The 17,266-nt window shown below is 36.2% G+C and overlaps 1 protein-coding gene across 19 annotated transcripts in view; it reads right to left on the minus strand.

The window, feature by feature from the left end:
- The window catches only part of LOC122574770 (kazrin-A), a 139,122-nt gene that overhangs the window by 82,521 nt on the left and 39,335 nt on the right, over positions 1 to 17,266 (minus strand). For 2 of the 19 annotated variants that reach the window (XM_043742757.1, XM_043742758.1), the window contains one exon: positions 5,361 to 5,449. The exons of 16 other annotated variants lie outside the window; for them this stretch is intronic. The gene's annotated coding sequence lies outside the window, so the exon portion shown is untranslated. Of the gene's footprint in view, positions 1 to 2,203; positions 2,412 to 5,360; positions 5,450 to 17,266 lie in introns of those variants that run through there. One more of the 19 variants, XM_043742747.1, reaches the window with a different exon arrangement.

Below are 17,266 nucleotides of genomic sequence, written 5' to 3' on the forward strand. Positions count from 1 at the left end.
AAGCAAGGTTGCGTATTTGGTGCATCGATTTATCGTACAATAGCAAAACGATCGAGAAATGTATCTTTTGCTATAAACTCATAGTTAGAAAATTTTAATCGATAGTTAGAAATTTGATTTAAGAATTCAGAGAAAAAATTGTACGAGTACATTTCTTTGCTAAAAACGATAGTATATAACTGGAAACTTGTTAAATATTTTAAAACTTTTATGAATATTATTATTGAAAGAGTTAACTATAAGCAATTAAAATAAGTTTAATTTTATACAGAGATTTCTCGAATTAAACTCTTGAATAATACTTGGACGTTGTGTGTACATTTAAGTTTTGTTTAGTTGAAATATGATTCCAAATGATACAGAGATACCAATGATTACATATGTGCACGCTATTGTCTCTAGGTATTTCAAAATATTTATTAATATCTGTGTCGTTTAACAGACACAGTATGTGAATATTTAGGTTCCGTTTAATTCAAACATTACTCCAAAAGATACAATTGCCAATGCGTTACAAAATATTTTTTGGTATTTTGTTAATATTTGTAAATTTTGTTCTGTCTTCCTTTCTTAAAAAATTCGTCCCTGGACAAGTTAAAGATTTCGTCACTTTTTCACCGAATCCATCAATTATTTATACTTCGAAACTCATGAAATTACTTTGCTTGCAACAAATTACTAATAAAACATCCCATATTTTACAAACACAGAATGATTGCACATCGTTATCTTTAAAGGCTTTCGATTAAGGTTATTCCAGAGGCTGACTTTAAAGAACCATTTCGCCGAAGATTCTCGTTCACGATATACAATTCGAAACGAGTTTAAGACACACGAGTAGAACGCCTACGTTTGCACTTGGATTACACGTATACACAGAGAAGGGAAGAAACTCAACGACACAGCTTATTCACAAAATTTTCACCTTCCTGAAATACCACTGTGCCATTTGTAAAAACAAAGATACGCAGAACATTTTTACGTCAAATATTTCACTTGTACTTGAGAAGAGAAAAAAGACTTTTATCCTCGCAAATAGATTTACTTTTCTTGAAACATTCTTTAAGATAAATCCCTCTCATAAAAAATGATTCCAAAAATTCCTTCCACATGCAGACACTGGTCACCTTACCACCTTCTATTAAATTTACTGCTGACACGAATATTCCAATGAAATTAACTTTAATTGCTACTGTTTGCTAATAGAAAACACATAAAAACTTTCTGCAATATTGACTGAACTCAATCAAGCATAAACCACGCTTATCAATATTGCCAATAATACGTTTTGCACGTGAATAACGTTGAAAATTCGGTTCTCAAAAATTTTGTAATTTCTATCACCATCTATTATTTACTTCTGATAAAAGAGAGAAACATGATGACACTGCTCGAAATTCTAATACGACAGCTTTTCGTACAAAAGCTTCAAATAGAAAGAGATTACATCTTAGAAAGGAGTATCTGATGTTTATATGAAAATTCCTAGGAAAAATCGAATACGATATCAATGAAACACCGTGTACAATAAATCTACTAAAATTAAACACGTCACACAAATCTTACGCGCAATGTTATGATCACCTATAATCCAGTTCGATACCAGTTACCGATTAACAGAGAGAGAGAGAGAAAGAACAAAAACAGAGAGGACACAAATCGAAACTCTATCAAAACTCTCACGCTTCGTGGAATTCAGTCACTTCAATTCGAGCAATATTTTATTACACGCCGATACACTCAACGTACGCGTGCTATGATCACCCATAATCCAATGACACCGGTTGAAGATAGCCGAAAAAAAGAAGAAAAGTGCGAAGGAAGGAAATAGTATCAGAGAACGAAAATGTAAACTCTATGAAAACTCTCACGCATCGTGAGAGATTCACTCGCTTCGGTTTGAGCAATATTTTATTATCCGGTAACGCGCGCAGCGTACGCGTAGGACGGTAATTTCAGGCGAAGAATTCGAGCAAACGAACCATGGAAAAATCCTGTCCGGGCAACGATACAACGCCGTTGCTCCGAGCCAAATTCCGTTAGGAAGATTAATTGGAATCCCCTCTATATGCTCCTCTCTTTCTCTCTGTTAAAATACGCGCTTTACATCACGCCACGGAGACCTTTTTCAAAGCTCTCGAACCTTCATCGCTTCCTATACGTATATGTTTTATTTCTATTTTCGCAGCGCGTACATACATACCTTTTTCATACGAAAAACGATCGAATCGGGAAAAGTAAATCGATTCCACTAGCAAACAGCGTGCAGACACACCAATAAATCGTCCAACTCACTGGTAAAAGAAAAAAAAATCTTCAAGAAGATAACAAAATATATCGAAACAACAGATACACATTCGCACGCGTGTGAAACGTTTCGACGTGTGGAACACACGATAACGCGGTTTGAACACCGGTTCGCCGAGAACTGAGGATAGCGGAGGCGAGACTCGAACGGTGTCGGTCGACCTGGCTGGGCCCTGCGTCGGGCCTTCACGTGGTGGGGGGAAGTCCCCTCGTTTCACGAGCCCCCGAGCTACGGCTCGATCGTGCCGGGGTTACCACCGCCTGCTGTCAGATAGTAAGCAACGACTTCGCCGCACCGAGCTATTATTACAACCGTTATTATCGTTATTATTCGCCCCGGTTTTTATTCCAGTCGTGTACGAGAGAAGGGTATAGGGATTTCAATGAATGTATTTCGGTGAATGATACGAGTGCATATATTATCAGAGGATTACTATAGAGTAACTGCGACTAATATGCAACACTCGATTTTAAAAGCTTGTCAAATAGAGAAACAGGCTTTTTTCCAGCGAAACTGGCCTTAAAACACGACAAAAATAATAGATATTTGTGCGTTAATAGTTAGCCATATAAAAGATTTAAATATCTTAAAGTCATGGTAAATAAATATAAAAAAGAATTAAATCCAGCGATGGGCAGAAACACCTAGCAATATGTATATAGGAATATTTATTTAAATGAAGAATACAGATAGGGAAATATCTTGCATTTTTCTAACTGATATTATATTATGTTAATCTCTGTTTGTTAGTCTCTGTCCTCTGCATGCTGAACGCGCGAATGACGCACCTGACACACATTCTTCGTGATCCCAATGAAAACAGCAAATACATTGCACTCATTTCTCGCAATTATTGTCTCTTTCGTAATTGCCGCCATAAAATAAGTGTAGTTCCGTATCATCAACATCAGTAACAGTATCACCGACATGTCCCATATTACGTACAGTCAACATGTTACATATTCGGTACATAGGTATTTTGTCAGAAAAATAATGATTATACTAAGAAGAAAATAAATGTAACGATAAATTTCTTTTGGATATTCAAACACGAACATGTTTGATGATAAATCATATAAGAGTAATATTTTTCAACTTGTCCACTGAAAATTTTTGTTATTGAACTCGCCTCTCAGAAACTTTCATACGCTTTCAAACACAATAATCGACTACATTTGACGACAGATTTCCAAGTGAAGCTAAAATGTGAATAGGCTTGTCTTCTGCTTTTAACGAAGTATTTGGACTTCAAATATAAAAAATGATAGAACTAAGTATAATATGACTACAATACACATAAATAATCAATACCATGAACGGGTTGTCAAAGGATTTTAGCGGCCTGATGGAGACATTGATGAGTGCGTTTGGTTATAGAAAGATTTCAACGAATATTTCTTGAGGGTAGCATTTATGGTAATTGGGGAATTATTGGGGAATTGAAGTTAGGATTTATGGTAATTGGGAATTATTGTTGCGGTAGAAATGAAAGCCTGCGGATGATGAGGTGATAGAAGTTGGGATTATTTGCCTCCTGGGATTAGTGTTAGGGTGACAATAAAATATTGGGGACCATCATCAAAGTAAAAGTGAAAGGATGATACACAGATTACTTAATATGCAGGTTGAGAATGTAACTTCACCGCGATTGTCACTCATATGGTACTGCATTTTCATTTTCCACTAAGAAGCACGAACGAAAGACTTGGTAAATACAGAAAACGTCTCTATTAACCCGCTACTTTCCCAAGAACGTACCAATTATCCAAAATCGTCACTCTACATATAATGACTCTGGGAAGCACATATTTTCGCAGCTCCAAGTAACTTTTCCATCGTAACTAAAAAAATACACAACAAGAAACTATTCACATAGAACACAGTAGCTGCCGCGTTAACGACCGTACCAGCGAGCACAGTATTTGATTAACGACGTTGGCGTGCAATTAGGGAAGCTAGAAAGTATCTTTAATATAAAAGCCACGATGAATCCTCGCGGATTTTAATTAAACTGAGTCGTACTCGTTTCCCTCTTTGAGGCGCAGATGTTCCGGTTTTAAAAACCGACCGAAGGTGAATATCTCGTAACAAAACAGAAAAGTGAAGAAAAAGGAGAAGGGAAAAGTAAAGTATGTGCGTATCTATGTGTGAGCGAAAGAGAAAGAAATTGATAGAAAAGAGAAGAGAAGCGGAATAACATTGCAGAACACCAAACACCTGAGCCGAGACCAGTTCACGATATCCACTACCTGACGCCAAACAATACATTATTGTGGGTGCACACCCGTGTCAGCTTGCATTCACGAATGTACATACGGAACATTTCATTCGCGCCTCTGGTAAACATTTTTTTTTCTCCCTCTCTAGTGTTAATGTAACGACGATACCGCGGATCGAATGGCGGCCATTGTTTCCCCTGATCATTCTCTTCATACGACATGCATTATGTTTCTACGCGTTGCAACTTGCGTGTTATACCATCGCGAGAATTCACGTACAAGTATGTAGGTACATATGTATACATACGATTCTTTTATTTCATTTTCCTTTGCTTCCTTCAATCTGCTAACTGGGTCATTCCTTGGCCGAGAACACTTTTAAACATTGGAGTCATGAAAGATGTATTCATATAAAAAATTTGTAAAAACGTATTCACGTCGCGTAGGTCAATTCTAATTTTAGCGAGCGTATAAGCTTAACATTTTACAAAAACGTATTCACTTCGAATATGCTGGTTTTAATTTTAATAAATGCGGGTATCATGTAGCGTGTTTTTAACGAAGGTGAACGATTTCGCAGAAAATAAATTATTTTATCGAAAATATAGATGTTACGTTTTTTTATGAGTTACCGTGTTTTGTTAATTACTGAATAGGTTAATCTGCTTAACTAGGCTACTTTTTCTTCTAAAAGAGAGTTTGCTGTGATTTACTGCAATTCGTTCTACGTACATTATAATTTTGAATCTTGTATGTTGAAGGATGGGAGGAAAAACTGAATTTTTTTTTTTTTTTTTCATTGAAATGAAACTTCGTGAATAGATCACACTCACCGTGTGCGTATTTAGAGCGTGCTGTCAGCTTCTTGGAACTTGAACTCTGTACATATAGCTTTCTTTAAAGAGATACTGCAAATACGTACCTGAAACAGAAAGAAAGAATGAAGTTAGCTTTGTATTACTTTATTTTCAAACGTTTAGTAATCTGTTTATCCAAAATTGCTTGACACATACCATTTCAACGCGACACTTTTTTTTATCAGAGAACAAATATTTTCATCGAAATAAGAGTCGGAACTCGGGAAAAACGTAAAATATGAGGCATGATAAGATGAATAAAAAATAGCATCCGCTCATGTTTCACCGTTATCAAAAATTGATGCTGTTGTTTCTCTGTGGCATACTTCCCTCCCAATTTGTCAATTTTTCCCATTAATCTCTGTTTTGAGAGGAGACTTTTTTTGCAACGCTTGTGAAGAGAATTTCAAAGATTCGCTTACAAACTCGATAACTCGTATATGAGTTTCTCTGGAGCCAAACTTCAATTTCATTATACAATTACACAATTAATCTTCTTCTTTTTTCTTATTATTTATAGTCGCATCAACTATGAAGTTATTAGCGAGTACCACACAATTAACGTTCACCTCTCCAGACACAAATCACTTCCATAAATTCATTTATTTTAAGAGGGTGGCATAACTGATAGTAAATTTTGAAATGAATTTAAAAAACGGCATTTCTAACATCTTCACTTTCCTGTATCTTTTAATTTATAGAGTTGAGCTTAATTTATAGCTCTTAAAAACAACTCGTTACGACTGGTAAATCCAATAATATTAATATGATATTAATATAGGAATAAAAAAAAGGCCCTTTGATATTAATGTAAGGATAAAAAATATTTGAAAAAAACGTAAGGTCACTTGAAAATATAACAATTCATAGCAAACAGATTGGTAGGCATCAAACGTTCCATGGTGCAACTAATTCCTTCGTCAATATGATTTGCGTTATCAGTACCGCAAGACCCTCCGCTAATTCTCAAGCTGCTCGAGCCCTCTCGACCTCCATGGCCTTCTCTCCAACCCTTATCTCGAGTGAAAAGTGGCAAGGAGGCGCGATGCCAGCTCGGAGCCAATGCTTTTCCAATAAGCTGCTGAAATTCTGTACGAAAGAGAGCTTCAAAAACGGAGAATTCGCCAAGAGAAGGATCGGACCAAGACTTTAAGGGCTGGTAGGAGAAAAAAAAATAGAAGAGAAAGAAAAGGGTGGCTCGGACTTGAATAATGCACTGCGCGTATATCCTTCGTCCGACTGTTCGTGTCTTTGGACTTTCGACAACAGCGGGAATCAGCTTTCGCGAATTTCTTATCCCCTTTGTGTCTGCTCTAACCCCCGTGGCTGTCGACTGCTGTCAGACGATCGATCCGCTACGGTCTTTAATGAAATTTCTTGCGTGTTGCATTTCTTTTTATTATTTGCGTACATACTGTATAAATGTATTTCTACTTTTTGTTTAACTTCGGTGTAACGCCATAAATGCGTTGCAATCAGACTGCGAATTTTTGTTCACAGTGTAGTTTCATGAATATAAATATACAGTCAGCGTAAAAAATATTCGTATAGCAATTAATTTCAATTTTGTTAACAACATTTTAACAAATAAAAATGCATTGTATGCAAAAAAATATGCAGAATAATTTTCATAAAAAAGAAAGATAAGCTACATGTATCCTTTGCGAAAGTATTAACAAATATCTAAAAAATGACGAACACGTAATATGCGTAATACGTATTCGCACAGTTACAATTTAATGAAGAAAGCTAATAAGACCTATCTAATATCTTATTTTAATTTTATTTTGATTTTCATATCGCTTGAAGCCGTCGTGGCATGGAATTTATCAACTTGATGAATATTCTACTTGCGATATTTGTCCATTCTTTTAAAAGAGCGCTCTTTAAATCATTGTTTGATGAAATATGGTGACTCCGTTTATTTTGTTTCGGATTGGTGCTCCCATATATTTTCAATAATGTTTATATCTAGAGACTGTGGAAGTATTCTTAAGTGTTTCCGAACATTTTACAGGATCCACGCTCGTGTATTAATAGCATAATGCTTTCGATCGTTATCTTGCATGAAATTGTCTTTCAAACCCATTTTTTCTGCTCTTTGATGCAGATTATTTTTTAAAGTATCTATGTACATTTTATTCTATGAAGCGGCAGCTGTAGAATATATTTTATGTAATATATTATTACACATATAATTTTACCACGTAAAATGCTAGATATTCATTAATATTTTCACAACAAAAACAAGTATCGCATAGATATCGCACTTTGTTTGAAAATTATTCTGGAGATTTGTTAGAATGTGTATATATCTTTCACCTGTTAAAACTTTGTTACTGAACGTTATTCCACAGTAATTTTATTAAAATACTGTACGCATATTTTTTATGCTGATTGTATACGGACAAAAGACAATGTACAGTATGTATAAAAATACACTATGACTTAAAAAATTGTATTCATATTTAATAAAATTAATGAATAAACATGATACATGCCATATGTAGACTAGATGAATGCAACCAATATGGTAAAATATATCTGGTACAAAAGTTGCTAAAATTCATAGCGTGTCAATTTGAAACTTCATAACTTTAAGAACAATTTAACACTAAGTAGTCCTTCTGAATGTTTTATCTCGCGTTAATCGGAATAAATGATTCAGAAATGATAAAGTTAACACATTAAAAGGATAATAATATAGGAACGTCTATTCTGACATTTATCGGGGAATTTTCGTGCATCTTTAACCAGTAATAGCGGGCCGACATGAGACAAGAGGCAATAAAGTTTATGAGAAACATTTAGTGGAACAGTAAATATCGGCATAGGAGAAGAGAACACGGTATCGATGGCTTTGTGAATTTAAGTGCTTTCGTATTTATGTACCTACAAATTATACAGAACGCTGTGAAATGTTCGAAACCACCCATACATAAATCGATATGCTCGTTCTCCCGAGAGAAGCTGTAAATTCAAAATACATTATCGACTGATCTTACCACTAGAATCATAGTTAACCTATCTCATTATGCTAATAGAACATTAATTTCACTGAAATTCAGTTTTCCAGGATATTCGGAGAATGTATATTGCTTAAATAAAAAAAATTGCTACTAAAGGTCTTTTCCTAATCATACCTAATCATAAACCCTATTTCCCTAATCTCGTTCTCGTTTCAATAAACAAAAAAGACTTTGAATATTTTGGGGAAAATCTTTGGTATAAGATCGAAACGAATGCGTTGATTATTTTCCGGAAAGAAAACTGGGAGGACAGACACGTATGCTTATGGATTATAAGTAGTTTAAAACGTGACATGCAGAGAAAAACTAAATTTGAAAAGTAAATCCAGGGCTGAAAAAGCTAGCTTACCGAAACCGAAACAGGAGCTTCCAAGATTCTTTTCTCCAAAAAGGAGAAATCAGGAACTGATATGAGACTCTAAAACGGTACTTCCGAATTTAAAAACCAAGTAATCCCAGTCGAACACAGCGATGAATTTTCATTTATCGACTGTAAAATAGAAGCTTCTAAGACTACTCCAAAAAGGAGAAGACCAGGAATTGCTAAATCGATATACCATACATAGGAATGTATATCCTAAAAAGCCATCAACATCCTAAAATGACATTTCAAAATTTCAGAATTATATTATTAATTATAATTTATTGACACTAAAACGGAAGCTTCGGAAGATCCTGGCATACCTCTTTTTCTCCAAAATGAAGGAAACTAGGAATCGATGCGTATCCTTAAAGGCTATCCGTGCCATGGAACGTGGCTTCCTCCCTCTCTGTTTCTCTTTAAACGAGGAGGAGACTGCGATCTCCAGATGGGCTTGTTAAGCGTTGCCCACAGAAAACAAGCCCAGGACCCTTCGCCTCCCGTAGCAAATGGTACAAGGCTTCGAGGAGCAGCTGTCGTTTCACAGTAAAAACCGGGAGGCAGCCAAGACGAGAAGGTCCGTGTGCTCGCGAGCATCTGCATAGTCCCGAGATACAGCTTGTATCCGGAGGACGATATGCACGCGTCGTATTGCCATGATGGTAGGTATGAAAGCAACTTTGCCACCTATGAATAACATCAAGGTGTTCTACGAGGCCTGACACGTTTCACGCACTTGCGAACCACCCACGCTCGATTTCCTCGTCACCACCAGAGATAACAGTCTGTAGTCTGTATGCATGGAACGTCTTAGAAATACTGGTTGGTTGCTCGTGAATCGTGCCTAAGTACGAGGAAATGTATTATGGAGAGTTTCCAAATCGGTGCTATATGTACGTACAGTAAGATGAAATGAAATATGGGGACAACATTTTGCTGCATTACTCGTGATACTTTGTTCTAACAGCGAGCAAAAGTGATATTTTATATTGGTGATATTTAAGCTGTTAAAATGGAAATTTGATCAGTGAATTTGACGAGCTGCAGCAATTAATATTTGAATATACTATAACAAAAACCTATTAGTAATATTAACACTACCGTTCAAATTTGTATTCAAATGTACAAAAATTATATCTTATACTGTTCATTTTTTACTACAGACATAATGTACTGATAAAAGTCCGATGCAACAAATCTGAACAGCGATATACGTACACTTTGTACTGACATCTGTTAGACCAACTGTCATGTCATTGTACGTATACATTCGAGTTATTTCTTCGCGTAAATTTCTTTTGTTTTAGCATCGGTTTAGAAACACTCTGTATATTAAGTGGAAGTTAAATAAATGGTTTCTCCTCCACACGCGGTAATGTGCAATAATTCTAAATTGAAACCAGGCAACACATCAAACGGAAAAGAAATCCTCGTTGACGATCGAAAGAAAGTTTCGTGAAGAAAGTGCATACCTACGCATAATCTAAAAAGCAACATTTTCACCATGATTAAGACACTTTGGAAAGCGAAAGACAAGTAAACGAAAGTCCCCACGGATACTACACGTAAATGGAAATCGTTAGAGAAGTAAAAAAAAAAAGGAAATTTCTCTTTCCCGGTAATTGGCTATTTGTCCAGAAGATTGTCCCATATTGCGAACAAAACACCGAGAAATAAGAAACGTTCGATTCCTATTTCGTTAAATCCTCCTAGAACGGATTAAACGAAGAACCATGAGATTCAATTTGAAACGGGGAAGAAAAAAAGCGGGGCTAGTTTCCCGTGGGAAACAAACGGAAAAGTAACAATATCCTAGCACAGTCGAAAGTAACTTCGCGTGTCGTTAATTCACATTGCGCTCATTTCGAGGATTAACTAGTTCGATAAATTCTAGGACGGAGGTATGGCAAATGGATTAATACCGATACGTTTCACATGGGGAATACTCGTGGAAATGGTTGTTCGTATAGAAGTGAGCCATTGAGGGGAGGGGAGGGGGGGAGAGAGATTGGTTATTTATGAACTCGGAAACGCCTAAAATCTGAAAGGTCCAGGTGAACCTACGAGGCACCACCTGCTGCCTTCAGGGCCACCATGAGCCCGATACGTAGGCCACGTGGGTCTCTCTTGTCCAAGATTCGTGAAAAACTGCCCTGAACCCTCGTTTCGGGCGTCGAACACCTGCACGTCGAAAATTACTTGGCAAATATCGCAACTGTCCTCGAAAGGGAACGTTTCGTTCCTTGTGAGGGATACCTTCTGTAAGAATTTTGCCTTTTATGAGGAAACATGCGATCGATCATTCTATGGTTCGGTACCCGAACGATTCTATCGTGGATTGTATGATCGTTGATTATATTGAATTAGTGGAAGTGCCAAGTTCTTCAGAAAGTTTTCAGGATATTTGTCGTTGATTGTTATAATTTTTTAGTCGACTTTGGTTTTATATATTTAAGGTGTAATATCAACCAATATATAAAATATGTCGGAAATGAAAGGACATCGGGGCCTTTCTTTTGGAGTGATTGAGAAAACCCCCAATACCCTAGTCCGGACTTTTATTGTAGCTACCTTTAAACAATAAAAATAGGTAATAATTATAAGACGCTAATCCGATTATGTGTAGTCACGGTTTATGACGATGGGCTTGGGCTCGAGGTGACATAATGAGTCGCCGAACGTAGCTGCGGTCACGGGACGGACATGTAACAACAGAGGTATGGAATAATTATGCAGCTCTCCTTAAAAACAAAGATTGACCCGAGAGATGGGGAGAGGACTATATAAGGGCAGTTCCATTTGTACAGGGAGTTAGTTAGTTAGGTATCGAGAAAATTATGGAGTTAGTTATTGAGAGAGTCATTACGACTTGTACTTTGAGTCACACCAGGATCGTGTATCATATCGGATTCGTCTTCCCGTGGCCATGAATTCGTACCGAACCTAAATTCATTGTCATCGACCTCTCGTTTGTCCGATTGCCGTCATTGCCTGTAACCTCTTGTAATCATCACCTCAGTACCGATAACGATCAGCTAGAATACCTAACCACGATGGTCAATTCGAGTGAAGGTTCATCAGACGCCCATACCTCAAATCCTTCTCCGACAGATATATATCGCATGGTATATATCATATATGTATAAGAAATTAATACATGCGATTTCTCCTTTCTACGCCTAGAAGTGATATCTAAAACATTTTTCTTCTGGCTATCTCTATTTGAAATTTAAATTTTCTGTAAAATGAACGTGTTATAGCGAACATTATGGAAATTATTTTCAATTAAAACGTTCAACTTCGAAGAAGTTATAATGCCATTACCGATTCGGAATTTTTTCAATAAGGATTACAGTCTTTATAAGAGCACACTTTCTATAGAGAAGCATTTTATTTGCATTTTATACTTTTCTCATATTCTGTGAAGATAATGCGTTCCGCAGGAAGAAGATGAGATAAAGGACATAAGGCAGAATCAAGTGGATCTGCGATTTTTCTCGATTTCTATAAGAATCGTAAATAATTACTCGAGAAAAAAATAATAAAAAAAGAAAGATACGACAAAACGAAATAAAACTTTCTAATTGCGCAAAAGCTCAGATTGCCGAGACTGAACAGCTTTGAATGCTTCGACGGCTTAACGACAAATTTAATCGTTCGATAGTGAATTAATTTATCGCCAGACAGAAGCAAAATAAAGCCCTTGCAGTGAGCTAAGCTCGATCGTAATGAAGATATCGATCGTTCGGTGATCGTCTTTTCTCTCTTATCGTCAATTCGAATCCCTCCTCCGCTTTAATTGTCTATGCGCGATTTATTCCTGCAATTACCAGCTTCTGTTCCTGCGAAAATATCGACGCAGTAAACACCTTTCAGATGATATCCTCGATTTCCACTCTGAGAAGACTATTGTTCTACTGTGATTTAAGTTACTAGATATTATAGAGATAACATTTTAGATATTGCATGATTCTAACGGTCTTATATCATACTACATCCTACATATTATTTCGTTCAATTTTTCTCAGTTCTAGTCTATAAACCATATTTCAAGTTTTTAGAAACATAGCAACATACCGTGGTTATAACAATTACTTTAGTTTTCTTTATTCAGGTTCTACATTTCGCTTGTATGGTATGAAATTGTTGTAGTCATACGAGATTTAATATATCTGAATAATTTCAATTAATTAGTACGTAAATGTTACGATAAATACTATAAAGCGATGTGCCAACAGCTTTTTGAAACCACTGTAGGTTAAGTTAACAATCGGCAAAATCTAAAAATTCGTTCAAATAATGTATTTTCAAATTCTGAAACGAGTTTATATCGAACATAAATCAATTACGATGAAATGTCAAATGCTCCTCGAACTGTAAAGGGACAATAGTAACCGATTCGTTTCCAAAGACAGAAGAAATTCCAAGCTCATTTACGAAACCCCATCAATCGTGGAATAATTAAAACTACTCAACGGTCGATGCCAATTAGATCGTCCATCGATCACCGATTAATTCGAAGCGAAAGCAATAAACGTACGACATTTGTACAACAACGAAAGCATTTGAGTTCGTACGTTCGTCACGTTTATTACTTTTCTCGTCAGACGCAATATCCTCTGTTCTATCACTTTGCGTAACTTCAGCGAGACGCTGGCGAAAGCCTGACGTAACTCTTGAACGAAATGAAACGAAGGAAAAGCAGCCCCAGGAAGAAAGGAAAATGGAAGAGAAAGAGAGAAAACACCGGGGAATCCACCGGATATCGTATTTTCTCGCAATGCATTACACCAGACACCGACTCTCCTCTACTTTCTCTCCTTTCTCTCCTTTCTCTCTGGTCCCTCTCTGTTTCACCAGGATAGCCGCCCTTTCGTTTGGTCCTATACCTTTGGAGTAGAAACGAGGTTAGGGGAGAATGACTAAGTGCGCCGAGGGTGGGTCATGCGAGGGGTGAGATCAGTGCTTTCCTGAAATTTCCCTAAGACTCGTTTAACCTCCTTCTAAGGCGGTCTTCGAACGACGAATTTTCTGAATAAAAAAAGGAAAGACAGAAATTTGCCCCAGAAAGAAAGAGCGACGATTCTAGGGGTATATCAGGTTTCTAGATTTTCTTTTGGGGGAAAAATTGAAACTTCGCTCGAGCATTCGGTGAAGAGGATTTTACGTCTTATTTTGGGAAACATGATATGCTAATTCTATAAAGACAGCATATCCTGAAATCTTTCCTGAATTTCGATACGTTTCAAGCAACCCAATGGAGACATCAGCTTTTATCAAAACGATCGGCCTAAATTTATCGTGTGTTAAAAGAGCGTTGACGATTGATTTGTGAATTGCGAGCAGGCAGAATCGTTTTTCGCGATTTTTTCGTCTCATTTCCAATCGTGCTGCAATCACCATCAAATTTCCGGCGGAGCCAGTCTACTTTTCCGACTTGACGTTCGTTTCGTTCGTGTTTTCGAGTCACCCTATATTCGATGGCGAGGGTGGTTGGAAAATCGAGGGTGGAACAGGGTGACTAACTGCACGAGCATGAGGAGGGTGGCTAAGAGTACTTGCTACGAATACCAAGTATCTCTAATACAGGGTGTCCCCACGAAATATTTGCGGCATACAGCTCCACTATTGGCCAAACCTTCCCCTTTTCGTTTATGTTTTTAATGGGCCCGTGTTTCGGCTTTTCTTACAACCTCGATGAAATGAACTGTCATATAAATTACACTTCATACAGTCAACATTTCTGGAAATTCGTCTTCAAATTTATAGAGCCTAATTTCTAGACATAACATTGCTTTATTCCAATGAGAGATAAACTGTGATCTCCTTTTTCATTTAGTCGAGCCTCTGTAATAGCAAATGACTTGATAATTACTGGGTAGTCTGTATTTTTCATGTTATTTTAACATTGCTTTCTCATCGAGCAACTCATTAATAATAGTCATTAGAATCTGTTTCTAATATCAGATTAATAAACTGTAATCAATCATAATTTCCGATCTCATGAACAGAGAAAAATCAGGTTATGGAAGATTAATATATATTAATTTTTGTGTTAGTTAATGTTATTCAACTTTCGAATACTTTCCAATTGTAAGAAAATTATCTTCTCACAAGGAAATAAAATTCTCTTATAAATAGTTAATCATAGAGGCAGAAGTAACGTTGAAATGTTAAGAAGGCAACAATACATTTATTTCTCGTTTAAGAATCTAGATCCGACAATATGGTTGTCAGGCACGATCCGTCAGAGACGTATGTATCAGAGGCGTTGAATGGATCCATGCAACACTCAACACGTGACGAACACACGACCCTTACACCACCATTCTTTCCCTCTATCGATGATTCTCTACTCGTTCGTCCCTTTGCTTAGGAACTTATCAGTTTCCTCTCAAGTTCCAGGGATCTTTCTGTTATTCTATTAGCGTTATAAAGCTATGTTTGCGTCAACATGGACGATCCGATGCTTTAATAACGCTTATGAAAATATGTGACACGTCATAAGCTACGTATAGAGACTATTTCTCAAAATTCCTCTTCTTAACATTTCGTTTTACGCAGCTAATGAAAAACAGTGAAACATAATATCTTCGTTCGAGCAACTATTGCTTTATTGAAAGATCGATCGATTTTCAATCGGAAGAATTGAGAGCTGAAGGTCGAATCGACGATAATCTTCTTTGTCAAGTCGCAAACTATTTTTGTTGCATCGAATAAATGCAATTTATATCACGAGATTGACATGATATTTAAATAGACGAAGGTTCGATAATCGGAACGTTAAGTATCATAATCTTTGTAACATTATGTTTTTCAATTTAGTACAAGATTCGATAATTTTCAATTTTCAAGTGAATTTAATATCAACGAGAGGAAGAGAAATTACCAATCAACACAACGAATAATTCATAATTTCGCATTATGGATTATATTCGATTAACGTGTTAATGTGTTCCTCTCTCATTAAAAAGTAATAAAGGTATTTAGAGTTGTCGGCTATCAATTAATATCCAGGAATATTCATCATCTGCCACGCGTCATTTGCATTCGTTCTTTGTGAATAAACGCGTAATATAAACGCGCAAAATTGATTTATTAGATAGAACCGATGAACGAAACTCATTCTCCGCATTACTTTGCAGAAACTAGTCCACGTGTCGTTAACAATGAGACGCGAGGGACAATTTCGTGACTCACTCCATCCTCCCCCTTTTTCCCATAGAAATGTGACTTTCGAAAACACTGGCAGTTTCAAAGCTATTAGATGTACCAATATAAATGTATACACACACGGTAACGAACTAAAGTTTGAATTCATACTCCAAATCATACTATAGGCATACCGAATATCTGGCTCATATTATTATTAACATATATCATATGCATGTATTATATATCGAAACTATTTCCAAAGGTTCATTAATATCTTACGATTTTCCTAACAACTTTATAGGTGATAATTATTAAGATATTGAAATTCTATATATAATTTGTATAAGTTGATTGTTTGATTTTTGAAGAATTAAATATTAATCATGCGCATTGACACCATATGCCGACATTTAGCAGACAAGTTACATACTTTTAGGTTTATCTCCGTCTAATTTTATTTCATTTTCCTATCGTTTTATTATTCATTTATTATGTATAAACCATTTTTACACTACTTAGCCCTTTGTTTTTCGTATTACGATCATCCATAAAGAACTTTTTGCACAATAAATAAAAGAAATAATACATCGATACGCTCAATATTTAATAATATTTCTTCCGATTTTTAGTTATGTACATATGTTTATGTTATTATACCAAGTATTTTTGCTCTTCGATTTTTTGTTCGTATTAGAACGTTGTCAATTGTTGTTCGATACGTGATATGTCGCTTACTTTCGAAACACCCTATAGACCAAGCTACCCCACCGCCAGATATTGATTTAGTATTACGAGAGAGAGAAAGAGAGTCCTCCAGTGTACAACAGAGCCATTCTGTCGGTCCCGTTTCTCGCATTCAACCGTGCGCGTTCTCTGCTTTTTCGAAAACGAATTCGACAGAACGTGAACCGATCACAATGCCACGTGTTTGTAGGCTTACTTCCGGGTAACCACTTTCCTCTACTCTACTCTACTCTCTCTATCTCATCCACCTTCTCTATCCACCGTGCATACGATTTGTCTGCGTTTACTTTGTCCCCGGTTTTCACTTTACCTCCATCTTCGCTTAATATTCCTCTAGAGTGTCTAATGGGAACGTTTCGAACGATTTTTGTTTAGTCTCTCTAAAAAGTTTCAAACTCTTAGAAATATTACCACGTCATTGCAAACAGGAACAATTTTTAATGAAATATTTATTTCAACTCTCGATTATTAAGGGAATGGATTTACTATTTTTTATCTTAGTGGAATTTTTATGAGAACTGTTACCGTATCGAAAAGTGGATTTTTCAAATACCGAAATATGTAATTAGACTTTTATAAAATTTTTGTAAATA

This window comes from Bombus pyrosoma, linkage group LG14 (genome assembly GCF_014825855.1).
Source record: "Bombus pyrosoma isolate SC7728 linkage group LG14, ASM1482585v1, whole genome shotgun sequence".
Taxonomy (NCBI): Eukaryota; Metazoa; Arthropoda; class Insecta; order Hymenoptera; family Apidae; genus Bombus; species Bombus pyrosoma.